Source organism: Neofelis nebulosa, chromosome 4 (assembly GCF_028018385.1).
Source record: "Neofelis nebulosa isolate mNeoNeb1 chromosome 4, mNeoNeb1.pri, whole genome shotgun sequence".
Classification (NCBI taxonomy): Eukaryota; Metazoa; Chordata; class Mammalia; order Carnivora; family Felidae; genus Neofelis; species Neofelis nebulosa.
The window spans coordinates 75657186-75674604 of record NC_080785.1 but is presented as its reverse complement, the minus strand read 5'-3'; the positions used below and the strand labels follow the sequence as shown (position 1 = coordinate 75674604).

The window sequence follows — 17419 nt, the reverse complement described above, 5'->3', positions numbered from 1 at the left end:
AGAACAGTCATACACAGAGTTTGAAATAGAAATTAAATACACGTACTGCCAAATTAATATGTATATAGTGGTTATGTTGTTTTATGGTTACCAGGAATGAATAAACCATACTTATAAAAAATACATAATTTGTTTTTATCTAACTATCTGATTACGTCCAGCCCTACAGGAAGAAAATAAAAGGGATAGTTTCCCATGTAGAAGAGGAAATAGCTGATTCTAAGACTCATTAGGCAGTTGAGTTGACAAGTAATCCCTCCCTCTAGTAAAAACAAATAGCAAGAGAAAAAGCCTGTGGCAGCAGTTGTGAGATAAGGGTGCAGAGAGGGAAACTGAATTATAAAGACATTTCATGACAGTGAATTTAACTTGATTGCTCTCTTAACACTTGCCCTGAAAAGGGGCCAGGCATGGAGGCTTGGGACCTTATGCTATCAGCCTAAGGACACTGAGCTCCTTGGTTGGGGAATAAAAGAGATTCATAGGAGAAAATGTAACCTGAGTGGAGGGATGGCTCAGCAATGGAAAACATCAAAAGCTAACTTTTCTTACTCCTTTTAGGTTGCTTCTGTTCCCACCCAGCTTGTATACCTTGTTAGGCACTAAAGTGGAGAAAGCCATAAATGTAAAAGTGGAATGGAGGAAACTGATAAATTTTCCCAGGTAGAACCACAATGCCCATGAATTCAGCTAGCTTTGACAGAGAACAGAGCAAGAATTAAGGGAGTCCTAAGACCTTGTGGCAGAATTACCTGTATGTAGTTCAGCTCAAGTCAAGTGAAATGCTGTGTCCTTAGAAATGATACTGTGAAATAATGATGAACAAAAATTCACTTTGTTCAGAGAACAAAAGTGTATGAGTGTTAAGGAAGCAAAGGAATCAAACTTTTAAGATTCTCCAAAGAGAAAACCACTGGCAAATAAAAAAATCATCTCACTCTTCTGTTTTACTTAAAACCCCTGCTGTTGTCAGTGGCATAGCAAGCAACTGGCAGCCTTTCTGTGTTTACGTATTTGTTTTTGTTTCTACAGATGCCTCTGAAATTTTTGTTAGGAGCAAAGTCACTAAGGCTGCCAAGAGAAATTAGTAATGCTTGCATGGTAGCCTAGACATGAATCATACCAACAAGGACAAATAGGAGCACCCCCTTCCCAAATTTTCACTAGATCTGTGCTTTTGGAATGCATTGTGACATAGGGCAGGATGGGCTTCATAGGTAGGAGACCTGTGCAGCAACAAGGCCATTTGTTTAGAAGGGCCCTCTCTTTGGTGGAATATTCTGTGGTTACTGCCTTGAAATTCTTAATTTTTGAACAAGGGGCCCTGCTTTATTTTGTGCTGGGCCCCACAGATTATCTAGCCAATCCTCCATGAAGTCACTCTGGGAAAACCAATACACCAGTTTGAAGGCAGGCAGATTCGGGATTCTATCCAAACTGTCTCTTACTTGTATGCAGTGGGAAAATTACCCTCGGAACCTCAGATTTCCATCTACAACAAAGACAAAGCCATCTACCCCCTAGGGTTATTATTATGAGGCTTAGACATCATTGTGAAAGAATGCAGATAAAGCACCAAGTACAGTATGCCTGGCCTTACAATGATTATTATTCATAAAAGCCAAGTCTAGATCAGATCCTAATTGATGTCAGTGCTGGTCATAAAAGTACGTATCTTTATAAAAACAGGATTCTATTTTTCTTTACATTTTACTGATGGTTATGGATTTACATTGGCACTGCTGTCACTTTTGCTAGGATCCTCATGCCTTCTTATTTCTTTAGTTGGAGCCTTTAGTAGAGAAATTAACAGTCTTCTTAAGTATTAGCTACTTCACGTAGAGTAGTTATGTTTTTCATGATTCCACTACAGAAACAAGGAATTCAGTGAGTGTCCCCAATTCCCCCAGAAGATGTGGAAGTGACTAGATATACAATCAAGAAATAGGGGCGCCTGGGTGGCTCAGTCGGTTAAGCGTTGGACTTCGGCTCAGGTCATGATCTCACAGTTCATGAGTTCAAGCCCTGTGTTGGGCTCTGTGCTGACAGCTCAGAGCCTGGAGCCTGCTTCATATTCTGTGTTTCCCTCTCTCTCTGCCTCTCTCCAACTTGTGCTCTCTCTCTCTCTCAAAAATAAATAAGCATTAAAAATTTTTTAAAAATTTAAGAAAAAAGCAATAAATACACACACACACATATATATTATGGTGTCCTTTCTGGTAAAAAAATTTTTTTTAAATGTGTGTGTGTGTATATATATGTACATATATATACATATATATATATATATGGATATATATATAGGATACACACACACACATAATATATAATATATATATATTATGGTGTCCTTTCTGGTAGCCTGGGACAAAGGATTTTGCTACTGTCTCCACTATCAGAGCAGCACGCAGCAGGCCTGTTCTCTGGTTGGAGGGAATATAAATTTGAATTTAGTCACCATATGAGGTGACTAAACAAATTGCCTCATCTTTTAAGCCAGCCCCCAAATAGCTGCAATCAGGGAAGTGCATTTACTTCTTCTTTACTTCGGAAGAAAGAGTGATACTGGAGCACCAATTTACTGAACCCAAATCAAACCTTAAGTTCTACCTTGACCAGCTCAAGTTGTCCTTACTGTGGGGAGAGGACTGGGAACCAAGACAGGTTCTGACATTACACAAGATTGAGATAATCTACCTCAAACCAACACATAAGAGATTGTGTCTACAGTAAATTCTCATTATTCATGGTAGTTGAATTCTTTTTTTTTTAAAGGGAATTATAAAGTCTTGGGGGTGGAGAAGGAGCAGGTTGAAATGTTTTTTAATATATTTTTTAAAGTTCACTTGTTTTGAGAGAGAGAATACGAGCAGGGGAGGGACAAAGGGATAGAGGGAGAGAAAATCCAGAGTCTGATGCAGGGCTCAAACCCACTAACTGTGAGATCATGACCTGAGCCAAAATTAGACACTTAACCGACTGAGCTACCCAGGAATTCAATGGTAGTTATTTTCTTTCAAGTCACTGTGAACAATGAATTAGTGAGTAATGACCCATTACTCCTGGGAAAAATACAGACTTAGGTTCCTGGAAAGCTCTGGCCATAATATTTTCATCAGTCAATGTCTCTATAACTTTGTTTTATGTGTATTTCTGTTTAAAAACACCTTACTTAATATATCACTGATTCCTTAATATTGAACTCATGGCCAACAGCACTGTAACTCACACTTGAGCAAAGCTTATCTAACACACGTTTTCTCCATAAAGCACATAACAGTTCTCTTGCACTTAGGAAAACTAGAAAGCACTTCATCACTATGCTTGAGGGGACTTTTAAATGGTAAAATCCCTAATAAAAAACAAAAACAAAAATGTGACAAACATGGCACTAAAAAGATTGCAAAAAAGACACTTCTTTATAATATGAGAGCTGTAACAGGAAGGCAGTGTTGCCCTTTTTGACCTCAGCTGGGAACGTGCAAGTTGGGCCATTTGAATTTTTTACTCTCTGTTTTCCAGGAATGACCATGAAAGCCCATGATTATTGATTTGGGGGTTACAAATAAATTTTAGTGAGTAGGCAAATTTACAAATATGGAATTGACCAATGATGAGAATCAATTGTATATGGAAATTGAGAGGGAGTGATTTCAATACCTTGGTGGACTGTGGTTAAGAGATATACATAGATATGAGATCCAGCCATCTCTTTCTTTTCCTTTTCCAGTAAGATGCAGCAGAAGTCAGAAGAACTGAGATCTCTACAATTCTACATCTTTTTCTTACCAGATGCACAACTTTGGGTAGGCATCTGGAACTCCATATTCTTATTTCTCAGTTTCCAAATCTGTGTGTTGAGACCAATAACGTTTGTCTTATTTCAAAGGGTAGTTGAGAGGGTCCAGTGGATATTTCTTTAAGTTCTGGCTTACTGTTACCATAAGCCATAAAGTATCATATTGTGTATCAGAATCTTCCTTTGTAGATGGAAGATGTAGATGGCTGTCTTCCCAAAGAAAACAAGAGCTAAGTCTATGCTAATGTTTGGATTTGGATAATAAGTATCCAATGCATTTTTCATTCAAAAATGCATTATGAATCCAAGGAAACACAATATAACCGTAAGTGTGTTGTTGTTAATCTATCCTTCCTAGGTAAGATAAAGTAATTGAGCCAATGGTTTTGAGACCTACCTCTACTTCTAGGATTTTAGAGGCAAATATGGGAATGAGAATACTTGTAATGTAGCAGTGTTGGGATGGGGGCAGTGAAAAGTTGACTCTGCTCTGATGTACAGGAGTTGGGGTGGGTGATGGAGACTCTCCAAAGACCCAACCCTTGGTGATGGTTGCACATTAGGAATATATTCAGTACCACTGAACCAGATGCAGTACCACTGAACCACTTAAAAATGGTGAAGGTGAGGGGTGCCTGGGTGGCTCAGTCGGTTGGGCGTCCGACTTTGGCTCAGGTCATGATCTTGCGGTCCGTGAGTTCGAGCCCCACGTCAGGCTCTGTGCTGACAGCTCAGAGCCTGGAGCCTGTTTCAGATTCTGTGTCTCCCTCTCTCTCTGACCCTCCCCCATTCATGCTCTGTCTCTCTCTGTCTCAAAAATAAACGTTAAAAAAAATTTAAAAAAAATGGTGAAGGTGGTAAATTTTATATTATATATAAAATAAATATAAATATATAATATAATATATTCATATAAATATATAAATATATTTAATATATTTTAAATTTATATAATATTTATATAAATAAATATATAATAATATATAAATATAATATATTTATAAATATATATTTATATAAATAATTCTATTATATATTTATATTTATAATATATTTATAATATATATATATGTTAATTAAACAATAGAAAAAAAAAAAGAAAAACCAGTGGTGGGCTAGACTTGGCTGAGCTGGAATTTGCTGACCCCTGCCCTAGTGGATCATCATGGGTGCGTTCTACTTAGAAGACTCCTGGTCTATAAGAGAGAAGGGTCTGTATTTGCACAGCTCTCCAATAATGTGACATAGAAGAAAAATTTTAAAAAGAAAAGGACCCAGCCCTTAGCCAGTTTAGAACTATTGCACTGTTTTCCAGTAACATTAGGGAAAAGATGCAGTCCTAATGAGGCAGGACATATGGAACATGCCATGGTTCATGAAGAGGCATTCCTGTTTCATCAGCTGTAAGCCCCATCCATCTGAAGGAGATGTGTGCCAGAGCTGTGAGTGGGTTCTACCCTGATGCCAGGGGAAGGGGGATGGGGGACAGGGCACTAATGTCATTTCTAGCTTCAAAAAATTTGTCCACAAACTCAATAGGTAAATTTGGTTTCTTCTTTCTGAAGTGCCTAAGGTTAAAGATATTTGATTTAGTTGAACTTATAGATAGGCTAGAGAAAGTTGATAAATAGGGTGTTAATATTTTTTACATGAATGCAAAAAAAGTAATTCTTCAGGAGAAAATAAAATAAGGTATATAAACCTGCTTTGAAAATTGTGGAATGTACCACGAACAGAAGGTATTAGGAATTTGCTGGTATCTATAGCTAAATATGCTTACAAATATCATTTTGTTAACATAACGCCTTTCAAATGAAAGATGGTTAAAAAGCTGCATATTCAGGTTTGATATGCCACATTTTGGTCTGCCAAGGTAAGACCTTCTCAGCCCTTTTCATTATTATGATTTTATTTTATACTTGATATAAACCTAAATTAATGAGCAGCTATTTCTAAAAGTTATCACCTGACACTGTTGATTGTTTTCCTGTTCAACTTGGCTCTCCTGTTTCTTTCTTTGATGAAGAAATTTTTAAGACCAAACATTTATTTAGCCCTGTGTCTCCATGCAATTTTTATATGTGGAACTCCTTAATCAGAAACTAAATATAGGTTTGGTTTTAATATTTGCCTTAGCAATTAGTTTATGAGTACATAAACAAATCAGTGACATCTGTTTCCTAATATATTTGTGCTTATTTATTTTAGATCAACATAAAATATGCAACTTCATAGAAGAACAGTAGGAAATCCCTGTGACAGTATGGGTTTTGATAAGCTGAATGTTGTTTAAGGTCTTAGGTTTCCTGGGCTATTCATACTTCTCAGTAGTAAGATCACACTGAATTGTGTCATAGTGAGTTAAAGGACAATACAGGAGACACACAAAGCCCAGACTAAGAGCCACCTCTTCCTAGTGTGTTGTCATCCCACGTCATCTCTTCCTGGGCCAACCTAGTGGATTTTTAATCAGCAGTAAGTCCTCGAGGGGTCACTCCATCCAGAGGTATTTTACAGTTAATATGCCACTGCTAAATATTGGAAACTCTTAAATTCCTCAAAATTAATTAGCAACAGTGGAGTTTTAGGTATTATTCATGTAAGAGGTAAGATTATTTGAAGTGTGAATTTCTCTGTTAAAAGATAACTTGAAGATCACTTTGTGAAATACTCTATTTTGCAAAGTACCTAGTGATATACAAAATAGTTCTTGTTTTAGAGTTGCAATTATTTTTAATTTAATTTAATTTAATTTTTTAAAGTTTATTTTGAGAGAGAGAGAGAGAGCACATGAGCAGGGGTGGGACAGAGAGAGAGGGGGAGAGAGAGAATCCCAAGCAGGCTTTGCACTGTCAGCATGCAGCCTGACATGGGGCCTGATCTCACAAACTGTGAGATCCTACCCTGAGCCTAAATCAAGGGTCAGTCGCTTAACCAACTAGGCCACCCAGGTGCCAATTCTTTTAAGGTGAAGGAGCATATATGGAAAGTTTATTCCATATTTTCCCATATTTTTCAAGCACCAATTCTTTTAAAGTGAAAGAACATATATGGAAAGTTTATTCCAACCTTCAAATTCTATTTACCTAGCTATAGCTAAATTTTTGTGTAACAATTGTGACATCTAGTGGTTAAACTAAGTAATTCCAGTGAATGGTTTCATACGTTATTTTCCTTAAATTCATTTAATATGGGAACTTGCCATTCATACAATACTGTAACAAATATCTTCATGTATTTAATTACAAGGGACAAAGACCAAGTAGTGAAATTACTGAGTGAAAATATGTCTGTATTTAGAATGTTGATATTGCCAATTGACCATTCAAAGAAGGTTGCACCAATTTACACTTCCACTCAGAATGGTTCTTCACATCATCCCAACAATGAGTATTATCAAATGTGTCCATTTTTGTTTTAACCTTCTGTATAAAAGGTTCAGTTCATTCTCTTAAAGCTTTTTTTTCTTTTTCTTTTATTTTTTATTTTGTTTGGCCACTTGTATTTCTTTATCAATGACATGCCAACCCACATCTTTATCCCATTTTTAGAAATTTACTGATCTTTGACCATGGTGTGTGTGTGTGTGTGTGTGTGTATAAAAGGTTCTGCATATTGAGGAAATTAGTCCCTTATTTGTCATTTGCATTGAAAACATTTTTCCCAGTTTGTCATTTATTGTTTATACTTTGTGATTGTCTTTTTTTTTTAATTTATTTATTTTGAGAGAGAGAGAGAGAGTGTGAACACAAGAGGGAGAGATGCAGAGAGAGAGTGTGAGAGAGAGGATCCCAAGCAGACTCCATGTTGTCATTGTACAACCCGACGTGGGGCTCTATCCCATAAACCACCAGCTCATGACGTGAGCTGAGATTGAGTCCAACACATAACCGACTGAGCCACCCAGGCGCCTTGTGATTGTTTTTTACTTTGCAAAGTTTTAAATTTTTATGGAGTAAGATTTTCCCTTTATAATTTTAGTTTTATGTCATACTTGAAATGGGATATTGGTAAGATAAGCAGAATTTTACTTTTTTCTCAATACAGTTCTCTACTATTTTAATATACTATGAACAGGTATTATAACAATTATTTTAAAGGAATATTTAATACCCTGGGAAGATATTTAGGATCTATAGTTAATTGAAAAAACAAGTTGTAAAATAATAAGTAAAATGTGATCCCTGTTTAGAAAATAAAAGAAAAATATGCAAATAAAAATGGATGGATATGCACCTAAATATTAATGATCTTGGAGTTGAGGAATTTAGGTAAATTTTATTGTTTTCTTATGTATTAATTTCTATTTTTAATCACTGTACAGTGCACATATATTTATGATTATAAAAAGTAAAAAAATATGTCATCATTGATTACCTCTTCTATATAGATCTCTGTAAGTTATCTTAAGTATGATTTCATATAGCTTATGTTTTATTCACCTAAAGATCTAGCACTGCCTTTCTGTCTATTCTCTACTCCATTGACCGATTTCATTCTTAAAAAGTTTGATTCATCAGACATTTCTTATAAAATAAGATGATATACTTCATTAACACCTTTAAAACGAGAAATTTCTGGTTCATGGAGCCAGAAGATAATTGGATACAAAAATATCTGACATGAAAGTTATTTCTCTCACCAAATTTCAGTCATGCAAAACCTCTTAATCCTTGGATTTCTCCTCCATATTTGACTGATTTCATCTATTTTATGTGGAATAAGTAGCAAATACTTCTGTTGTTCTTTGAATTACTTAAAAATTGTTTATATCTTTATACTCACCCTGTTCCCAAAAGGATTTAAAGTGGTTAGTAAAAACTCAGGTTTAAAGATAAATAAAATAGCCAGATAACATAGAATGTAAAATAAGCAAAGAAATCAAAACAAAGAAAGTAAGAGATAAAGAGTGATAAAATGAAATCTATCCCTTAAGGACCAGCGCTGTTCTTGAGGGTGATACTAACTCTTGCAAGCAGCTTCCTCACACCACAAGAAAGAAACCAGAGTTGGAAAGGGCCACATTGTCCTGAGATTGAGTCCAGAGGGAAATTACTCAGGTGCAGGAGATTCATCTGTGACGGTAGCAGATACTGAGGCTTCCTGTGGGGTCAGGAACAAAGCTAAGCTTTTTAAGTCATGGTTTTATTTCATCTTCACCATAACCCCACTGCTAGTGTGGAACATGTATTCCTGCCTCCCATGTTTCCACGTGACTCCCTGGGAGGGAAACATTTGGGAGTAATTCTTTGGGCTTCTCAAATCTGCCCCCTCAGTAACTTCTTCCTCCTCTGGACAAGTTTGGGAGAGTTGGTGAGTTTGAGAGAAGGGAAGGCAGCTGCAGCTGCTTCCTCAGGAAGGCTTGTTCTCCAGGCCAGGAAGGTGGCGTTCGCTGCCCCTCTGCACACTAAGCTTGCTCTCGAGAGCCCTTGTACTTCTGGGGTTCTGATGTATTCCTCAGTTCAGCTTTGTCAGTAATAAACCTGACACTGTCCACAATCTCTTATCTGAAGTTCCTGGGAGCAGGTGGGTGGGTTTCAAACTTTAGAAATTTTCAGATTTTAGAAAGATTATATGATTCAATGATAGTTTCTGGGACAGTTGTCCAGTATTAAACACTATTATTTCTGTACTAAAAGGTATGAATAGTCACACTGAGTGGGATAAATTAAGACCATATCACATCACATCAGATTTTACTGTCAAATGAGTTCAGATGATACTGGATTTTTCTGCTAAATGAGTTACAAAAATACTTTTGGATTTTAGGACTTTTTGGATTTTGAATTGTAAATAATAGATTGCTTGACTGTGTTTTGATCTCCAACTGTGACTTTTGTGTCTACTTTCTCTGTTGGTTCTTGGCCTGGAGAGTGGAGGAAAGCAGAGGTAGGTATACCAAGAAGCTAATAAAGCTTAAGCTTCAGGATTCCTTTTATGACCTTATAACTTATTTCATATATATAATGTTAAATTCTTAGGGTACCTGAGTGGCTCATTCAGTTGAGCATCCGACTTTGGCTTAGGTCATGATCTTGAGGTTTGTGGGTTTGAGCCACATGTCTGGCTCTGGGCTGACAGCTCAGGGTCTGGAGCCTGGTTCGGATTCTGTGTCTCCCTCTCTCTCTGCCCCTCCCCTGCTCTCACTCTGTCTGTCTCTCCATCTCAAAAATAAATAAACATTAAAAAATTTTTTAAAAATAATGTTAAGTTCTTGCTCTTAAAGAGTCTCTTCAAAAATATAAACTTCAGGCCTCACAAAACCTAGATCCACCTGAGGAGAGAGTTAGGATTGTCTTCCCTAAAACCCCAATAGCCTAAAGGTAGGTACCATCATCATCCCCATTTTACTGAGGAAGAGACTGAAGCAGAGAGGTTAAATTATTTGGCATCCAATCGTAAGTGGCAAAGTCTGGTTTCAAACCCAGCGGAACTACTGAGTTATTGCTTTTAACCATTGCCTTTCTACATCTGCGGATAAAAATATGAAAATAGTTGACATTCTTTTTCCAATTAAAGTAAATTTCAGAGGTTAGCCTTTATCCCAACAAAAATAACTGAAGGCATCTTAATTTCTATCAAACATCTTAGTCTGATAAGAAAAGAATGAAATTCTTCAAATAAAGTTCTTTGGTAAGTTAAGAAAAGGCACTAAAATAACAAACACTTCCGTACATTTTCTTCCAAAGATAATCCTCAGGATTAAATCCTGTTTACAAATTATCAGTTTCTTGATAGTGAACCTTTAGTATTAGGAAGCTTCTACCCTTTTTCTCCAAAAAGTGATTGTATTTGCACTTCCCGACAACTTAACTATATTTGGCTTTCTGTGAAATTCGGTCTGGAAATCAGTGAAAACTATATACACAGAATCCTCCAACATTTTATAGCAGTAAGCAGTAATATATATATATATAACCTCATTCTCTATACATAACAAGCTAATGAGAAAGGGAAATGGAATACTCACAGTTTACAAATGAAGAAACTGGAGACAGGAGAAAGAAAGTAACTTCTCCAAGGTCACCAAGTAATGAGTGGTTAAGATTGGCACCAAGACTCAGGACGTTTCCCTCTCCTCTTTGTCCAGGACCAACATTGCCACCTCTGTTTTATAAAAGCTTGAGGGAGAAGTTTTTCCATAAGGGGAAACGTAGATGGATGTTTATTTACATTTCTGGTCACATAGGTCCCAAGTTATTTCATGCATAACAACTTCATCTGCTGGCTACATTGCTGGTAAAGTTTTTAGGAACAACAAATTCATGCACACATTTAGACTGATTCTTATTTCATTCTCAGATTCTCCACTTGGCATAAGGGAACAATAAGGAAAATTTTTGTTCTGTTCCTCACAGTTACAATAATATTTTAAAACATTTTGTTATGAAAGATAAAGTTATAGAGAATAATTATGATCTTTTTTTTTTGTTTTGTTTTGTCAAATGTTTTATTGAGTGTAGACATCTGGAGTACTGTAAAACATGAATTATCCGTAGATTCAAAAAGGAGCAAGCCACATTGTCCTCACTGTCAAATGTGTCAGGCTTGGCATCCGTGATGGGGATTAATGAAGTATCATGAGAGTAATATGGTTCCTGAAAAGCCTCTACAATTTGGACTAGGGTCTTATTCACGTGAAAAGCAAATTTGTTCACATTTAGTGAACTTGCATTTCATTGGAGGTACACAGTGTTTTAATTTTAAAACAAAAATAATTCTGTTTTTAGAAGATTCCCATCCCCCAACTGTATTTGTCCCTCAGTTTTCAGAAATTTTAATTAAAAGAAATCCTATCCCTTTTTGGAAGTTGTACATTTATCTGAACAATAAAATTTATTTCTTCTTAGGTTGCTGAGGTATATTAAGTTTGAAGAAGATAATATCTCCATCTTTGACAATGTAATTTCTGCCTTGTTGTCTGTACTTTCCAGCAGCCTTGACCGCATTTTCAGAACCTTCCTCTTTAAAATCTTCGTATTTCATTATTTCAGCCATAATGAATCCTTTTTCAAAATCTGTGTGAATCTTTCCTGCAGCTTGAGGAGCCTTCATCCCTTTCCTGATGGTCCATGCACGTACTTCATCTGGCCCTGCAGTGAAAAAGTATTCTAGTTGGAGTGCTGCAAACCCAGCCTTAATGATCTTTGGCAAAGCGCTTGGTATCATGTTCGCTTCCAGATACTTCTGTCTCTCCTCATCACTCAATTCTTGCAACTTGAGTTTCAAGGCCCCACTAAAAGGAATGACCAAGGCATCTGGGTCATACTTGTTCACCCACTCTTTAATTTTATCAACCATTTGTTTTTCTTTCTAATATAGTCTTTTTCAGAAAGATTAACCAAGTAGACCATTGGTTTTGAAGTCAGAAATAAGTGTTTATTCAACACTTCAATCTCTTTGTCATTCCAATCATGATAGAAGAGAACAGGTTTCTTTTGATCTATAACCCAGGATTTGACTTTGCCCATTATATCATATCATATTCAGGTTTTAATTTTTTATCTCCTCCTCTCACAGCCACTTTTCCTACTTTATCTATAATGGGCCCAATCATTTCCTCATCTTTAAGCTGAAGCTCTTCGTGTATTATTTCTATATCTCGAATAGGATCTACACTTCCTTCAACATGCCTGATATCATCATCTTCAAAAGCACGTGTTAGATGAAAGATTCCATCACAGGCACTGATATGAGATAAAAAGGCATTTCCCAGGCCTTGCCCATTGTGAGCTCCTTTCACAAGCCCAGCAATATCCACTACATTTAGAAAGGCAGGAATTTTGCTTGCTGGTTTGTGGTACTGGCAAAGAAAGTCAAACCTTTCATCTGGCACAGGTACTCTGCTCTCATTAGGATCAATAGTGCAGAATGGGAAGTTTTCTGCTGAAGCCTGACTATTGGTTAATACATTGAAGAAGGTAGATTTCCCAGCATTTGGCAATCCAACAATACCAATTTTCAAGGAGGTTCCAAATCTTCCAATGATTGGGGGCGGTTTAATTCCATCACCTGCCTTTTTGGGGCGCATCGTGCTCGGTGTGGGCGATGACACGGGGTCCCAGCGGCAGGGTAGACGGAGTTGAGAGGAGGGGAGGAAGGAGGAGAAAGCACAGGCCCAGCCCTTCCGCTGACCAGCATGCACGCTAGTGGCGGTGGCGGCCAATGATGATCTTTTAGAGAGGATAATAATAATCCACCTACAACATACCTTACCATTTTGCCATGTTTGCTTCAGATATTTTCTTAAGCAGTAAAATCCCTGTGTTTCCCCAGTCCCATTCTTTTCTCGCATTACCCAGAGGTAAAACCAGAAAACTACATTTTGTATATTAATCCATAAATATTTATATAGTACTTTTGCATTTAAATTGCTTTAAATGCAATATTTTTTGTATTTATATAAAAAGTTAAATTTTATCATATAAATATCTTGTATCTGCCATTCTGCAATTTGTTTGTTTTTTTTTTAAACTCAGTGTTGTTTTGGGATTTATTTTGATATTGAAAGTTAATAGATTTATGCCTTTAGTTTTTGTGATATTGTGGATAGGATTTTCATTTCAATTACGTTTTCTAATTGGTCATGACTGGTATATGAGAACACTATTGGTTTGGGATTAAGGAAACTTTCTGAGCTCATTTATTAGTTTTAATAGCTTGTAGATTCTCTTGGATTTTCCATGTGGGCAGTCATCTGAAAATAAGCACAGACAAGCATTTTTAAATGGTCATATTTTTAAATGGTCATATGTAAAGTAGTGTGACCTGCTACTTTACAGAATAAAAATCTCCAAGGATATCTGTTTTCTAAAATAAAATCACTCTCCAGTATCTACAAGCATATATTCCGATGCAGATATTCAGGAAATGCCTCCTATTTCCCATCCAGAATGTTTTTCAAAAGGTATAGTTATGACTATGTTCTTTTCTTACTCAGTTACACTAAGACTTCAGAGTCTCAGAGGATTGCTTGGTGTGACTTCAAATGCAGCACCATAAGCTTCAAGCCTTGGAAGTAAATGGGTCACTGTTATTTCAAGAAGGGCATATTGTCCCACTTAAGAATATCTGTGATTTTATACAACAGTGGACTTTTTGGAGAAATAGTCTTTAGATTTAGGAAGCTCCTAATCAGATTTCTCTGTTAAGTTGAAATAAAGGTGTTCTCTTTTTGTTTTTCAATAAAATAAGTTGGAGATGAGCTATGAACTTAACATCATCTGCTCCCATTGAAAAGAAAAGTTTCTTTTCATAGAGCTGCATAATGAAAATCAAGGTCAAAGACACATTATCTTTGTGGCCATTTATTCTGATCACCTGTCAGTACGGAGCAAAGACCAGTAGTCTTAATAAAACAAGTCTCCTGGGCACGTCTCCTCTGGTTTCCATGTGAACTGGGAGTCAGTGCTTTAACTGTATGTCTTTTCTCATTATTTTGAACCGGCATCTTTAAAGGACGTTTTTCCAAAACTCTGCTCAATAGAAGACATCATCAAATAAAATCTACATTTCAATTCGGCTTCTTAGGATGCAAATAGGAACTGACTAACTTAAGCAAAAAATTATTGGAAATATTCTAGACAGCTCAGAGAGTCAAAGGAGATGTTGATGAAGGGAAAGAGATGAGGGCAGTTTTGGGAATCTAGGCAACTAGAAATGAATGAATGCCTCTGCAGAGAACTGACGCATGTCGAATCTACACATAATTCCTGTCTCTGTTACTCCATTCAAGATTCAGACTCCTGGAAAGAGAGACTCACTTGCCTGACTCATGTTGTGTGTGGCCACTCCTTGGTATGTGTTGCTGGTGAATTGAAGGAGGGCGGCAGGGAGGGCACCTTCATTTCCATGTCCTTCTGGAACTATATGTGCTAGGGAAGAGAACTTCCCAAAGGAAATCATGGTTTTTTTACCCAAGCAAAGGGCAGAACTACTCTGCAGGACGACACATTTCACTTCTCTCCCACATGCTTTTATCAGAGCTCAGTGCAGCAGTCTCCTGGCAGAGCCTCCTGGCAGTGGTACCAAAGGGATCTCATACCCCAAAAGGAGATAACTCCTCTGAAAGTGGCCCTGAGAATGTGTGGAGGGGAGCATCCATCAAGTTCACTGGGGACATCAGGCTGCCAGCAGGAACCTGAGTCCTCTTGAAGAAAGTAGCCTTATCACACACATAAATGATGGGGATAAGCCTTTTAAAACTGAGAAGAATCTGTTTGGTGGGCACTTGTGGGTAGATTGACCTAGATGGCTTCCAGGAAAGCAAATAGGTCCTGTAAAGTGACTTTTTTTTTTTTTTAAACTTCAGACTATTGTTAGAGAATTTAGCTCCCACGAGGGAGTTCTATGGTATCTGTCTCCCACTTTGACGCCTCTGCTCGACTACATAGCCAAGGAAGTTTCTCTCCAAAACATCTCTCCCATCATTTTTTGCATCTTTTGCTCTTTCTGTTGTTTTTGCCTGTAAGGCAGGTAATGTACCGACTCCAGAGTGAACCACCTGGGTTCAAATCCTGATTCTTCTTCCTACTTTACTATGACCCTTTATGTCCCTATCCTGGCTAATCTGAGTGACCACTGCTGCTTTACCACTTATAGCCCTCCCGTCTTCCCTCCTTCATAAGATTGATTAAGGTACCCATTCATAGCATTACCCTCATTTCCTGAGAGCATCCAATCCAGAGAAAAGTCTCACTTCCTTAAGCCCTTCCCCAAACAGAAGGCCAAATCCTTTAATAACTGCTTTCAAACACCCTGTTGTACATCTTCCTTCTCTGTAATAAGAAATATACCCAGTTCATTCAAATTCAGGTATATTCCTGGTGGTCTTTAGCTGGAGGGTATTGATACAATTGTGGGTTTTAAAATTTCAGTGACCTGGTTTGGCATCCTGGCTCCATTTACCAGTAATGTGAACTTACAGGTCTCTTAACCTCTTTGTACCTCAGTTTCCTCATTTATAAAATGGAGATAATTATAGCACTTTTCCATCTGAGCTGTTATGAGCATTAACATGTGAAGAGCTTACACAGTGCCTGACATATAAGTTATCAATAAATATTTGCTATTATTGTTGACTCAGAAAGAGTAATTTTCTTATTTTAACAGTAGATTTCTTATTTAGACATACTAATTCCAAGATTTGCACTTGATTTTGTCCTTTGATTTGCATTTGATTTTGTCCTTTGATTGCTGGAATTATCCTCAATTTTATTCCATGATTCTTACCAAATTACTAAATTTGAATTCCAGTGTATGGGTGTGAATGTGTGCATGCATGCATTTGCTGAGAGGATGAGAGGATGGCCTAACAATTACTGAACACTACATACCAGACACTTTGCTGGGGTTGTTAATTTTTTGTAATGAACAAAAACTAAGGGAATTTTCTTGAAAACCTTTTTGAGGCTAGTTGCACAATTTTCCAGCAGAGCTGTTTGCAGCTCTGCTGAAAAAAGGGACCACTTAGCCATCCTCCTGAGGAATTGGAGTCTGATTTAAGTCTGAAGCAAGGATTTAGATTTAATTTTCCTGCAGGGGTAGACAAATTCTCTGCCAAAGACATGACCTTCAATTTTTTTTCCCCATGAAATGTCTTTTAAAGCCTGCAAAACAAAATTAACTCACATGAAAATGTAAATCAAATTAGGATATGAAATCACATATGCTATTTACTGGCTCTATAGAAGTTTGACAGCAGAGTTTAGGTTGCAACAATCTTCAAGATATCTGAGAAGACCTTTCATTTCAGGGTCTGGAATGATTAAATGATTAAAATTGCTCTTTAATAATTAAATGTGCCATCTGTATAAGGTAGAGTGTGACCTTTCACCCAGGTCTCTCAGGCTGTTCTAGAATTTCTGCAGTTGGCACATATGGTATCAGAAATCCATTGCTATTCTTCCTTTGAAATATTAGAGGAGCAGACTTAGAGCAGCTGTTTTTGTGCTGCCAGATTTCATTGAAATGTGGGTTTTAAAAGCCCTTGGCTTGTCATTTTGAGTTAGCTTACCTTAATCACAAATTTCACCATGATATAATTCAACTGATGCCTGAAACTCAATATAGCAGAACATTTGCTGAACAATGCACTTAACAACAATAACCAACCAGAATGTACGCTTTCCATCAAAATGTCCTTTTCATGGTATATGTGCACTCCAAAATGTCTAATAGACGATAAACCTTTTTCTAGAACACCAAAATACCAAGAAAACAATCTCCACCATGCTCTCTTCCCCCTGGTTGGGCATGTAAAAGGGAACAGGACATTTGGAGAACTATCTGCTCGACTATCGCAGTACTACTGAAAACATTGATGCAGTCCTGTTATGAAGCCAACTATAGTAATTGGATAGCAAGTGATGAGTACACTTGCTTATTTGTCTCAGATGTCATTTCAGAGGACTTCCATGGCTCAGAGATTGACAGGTATAATGTTCAGAACAAAGGAATATTGGTCACCATAAACATAATTTCTGTGTGTTGCGGGAAGGGGCCTAGACCTTGACTTTAATAGTGCTCATTAATTAATCTGTAGTATCCCGGAGACTTTTTGTCTGCTGGCTTTCAACAGGCTGTTTAGTTATTAAAGTTTGACTTTGAAACTACATTTGA

The 17419-nt window shown here is 37.1% G+C and overlaps 1 pseudogene; it reads right to left on the bottom strand.

Moving 5' to 3' along the window:
* Positions 1-11223: 11223 nt before the first annotated feature.
* On the bottom strand, positions 11224-12873 carry LOC131509426 (obg-like ATPase 1; annotated as a pseudogene).
* Positions 12874-17419: the final 4546 nt, after the last annotated feature.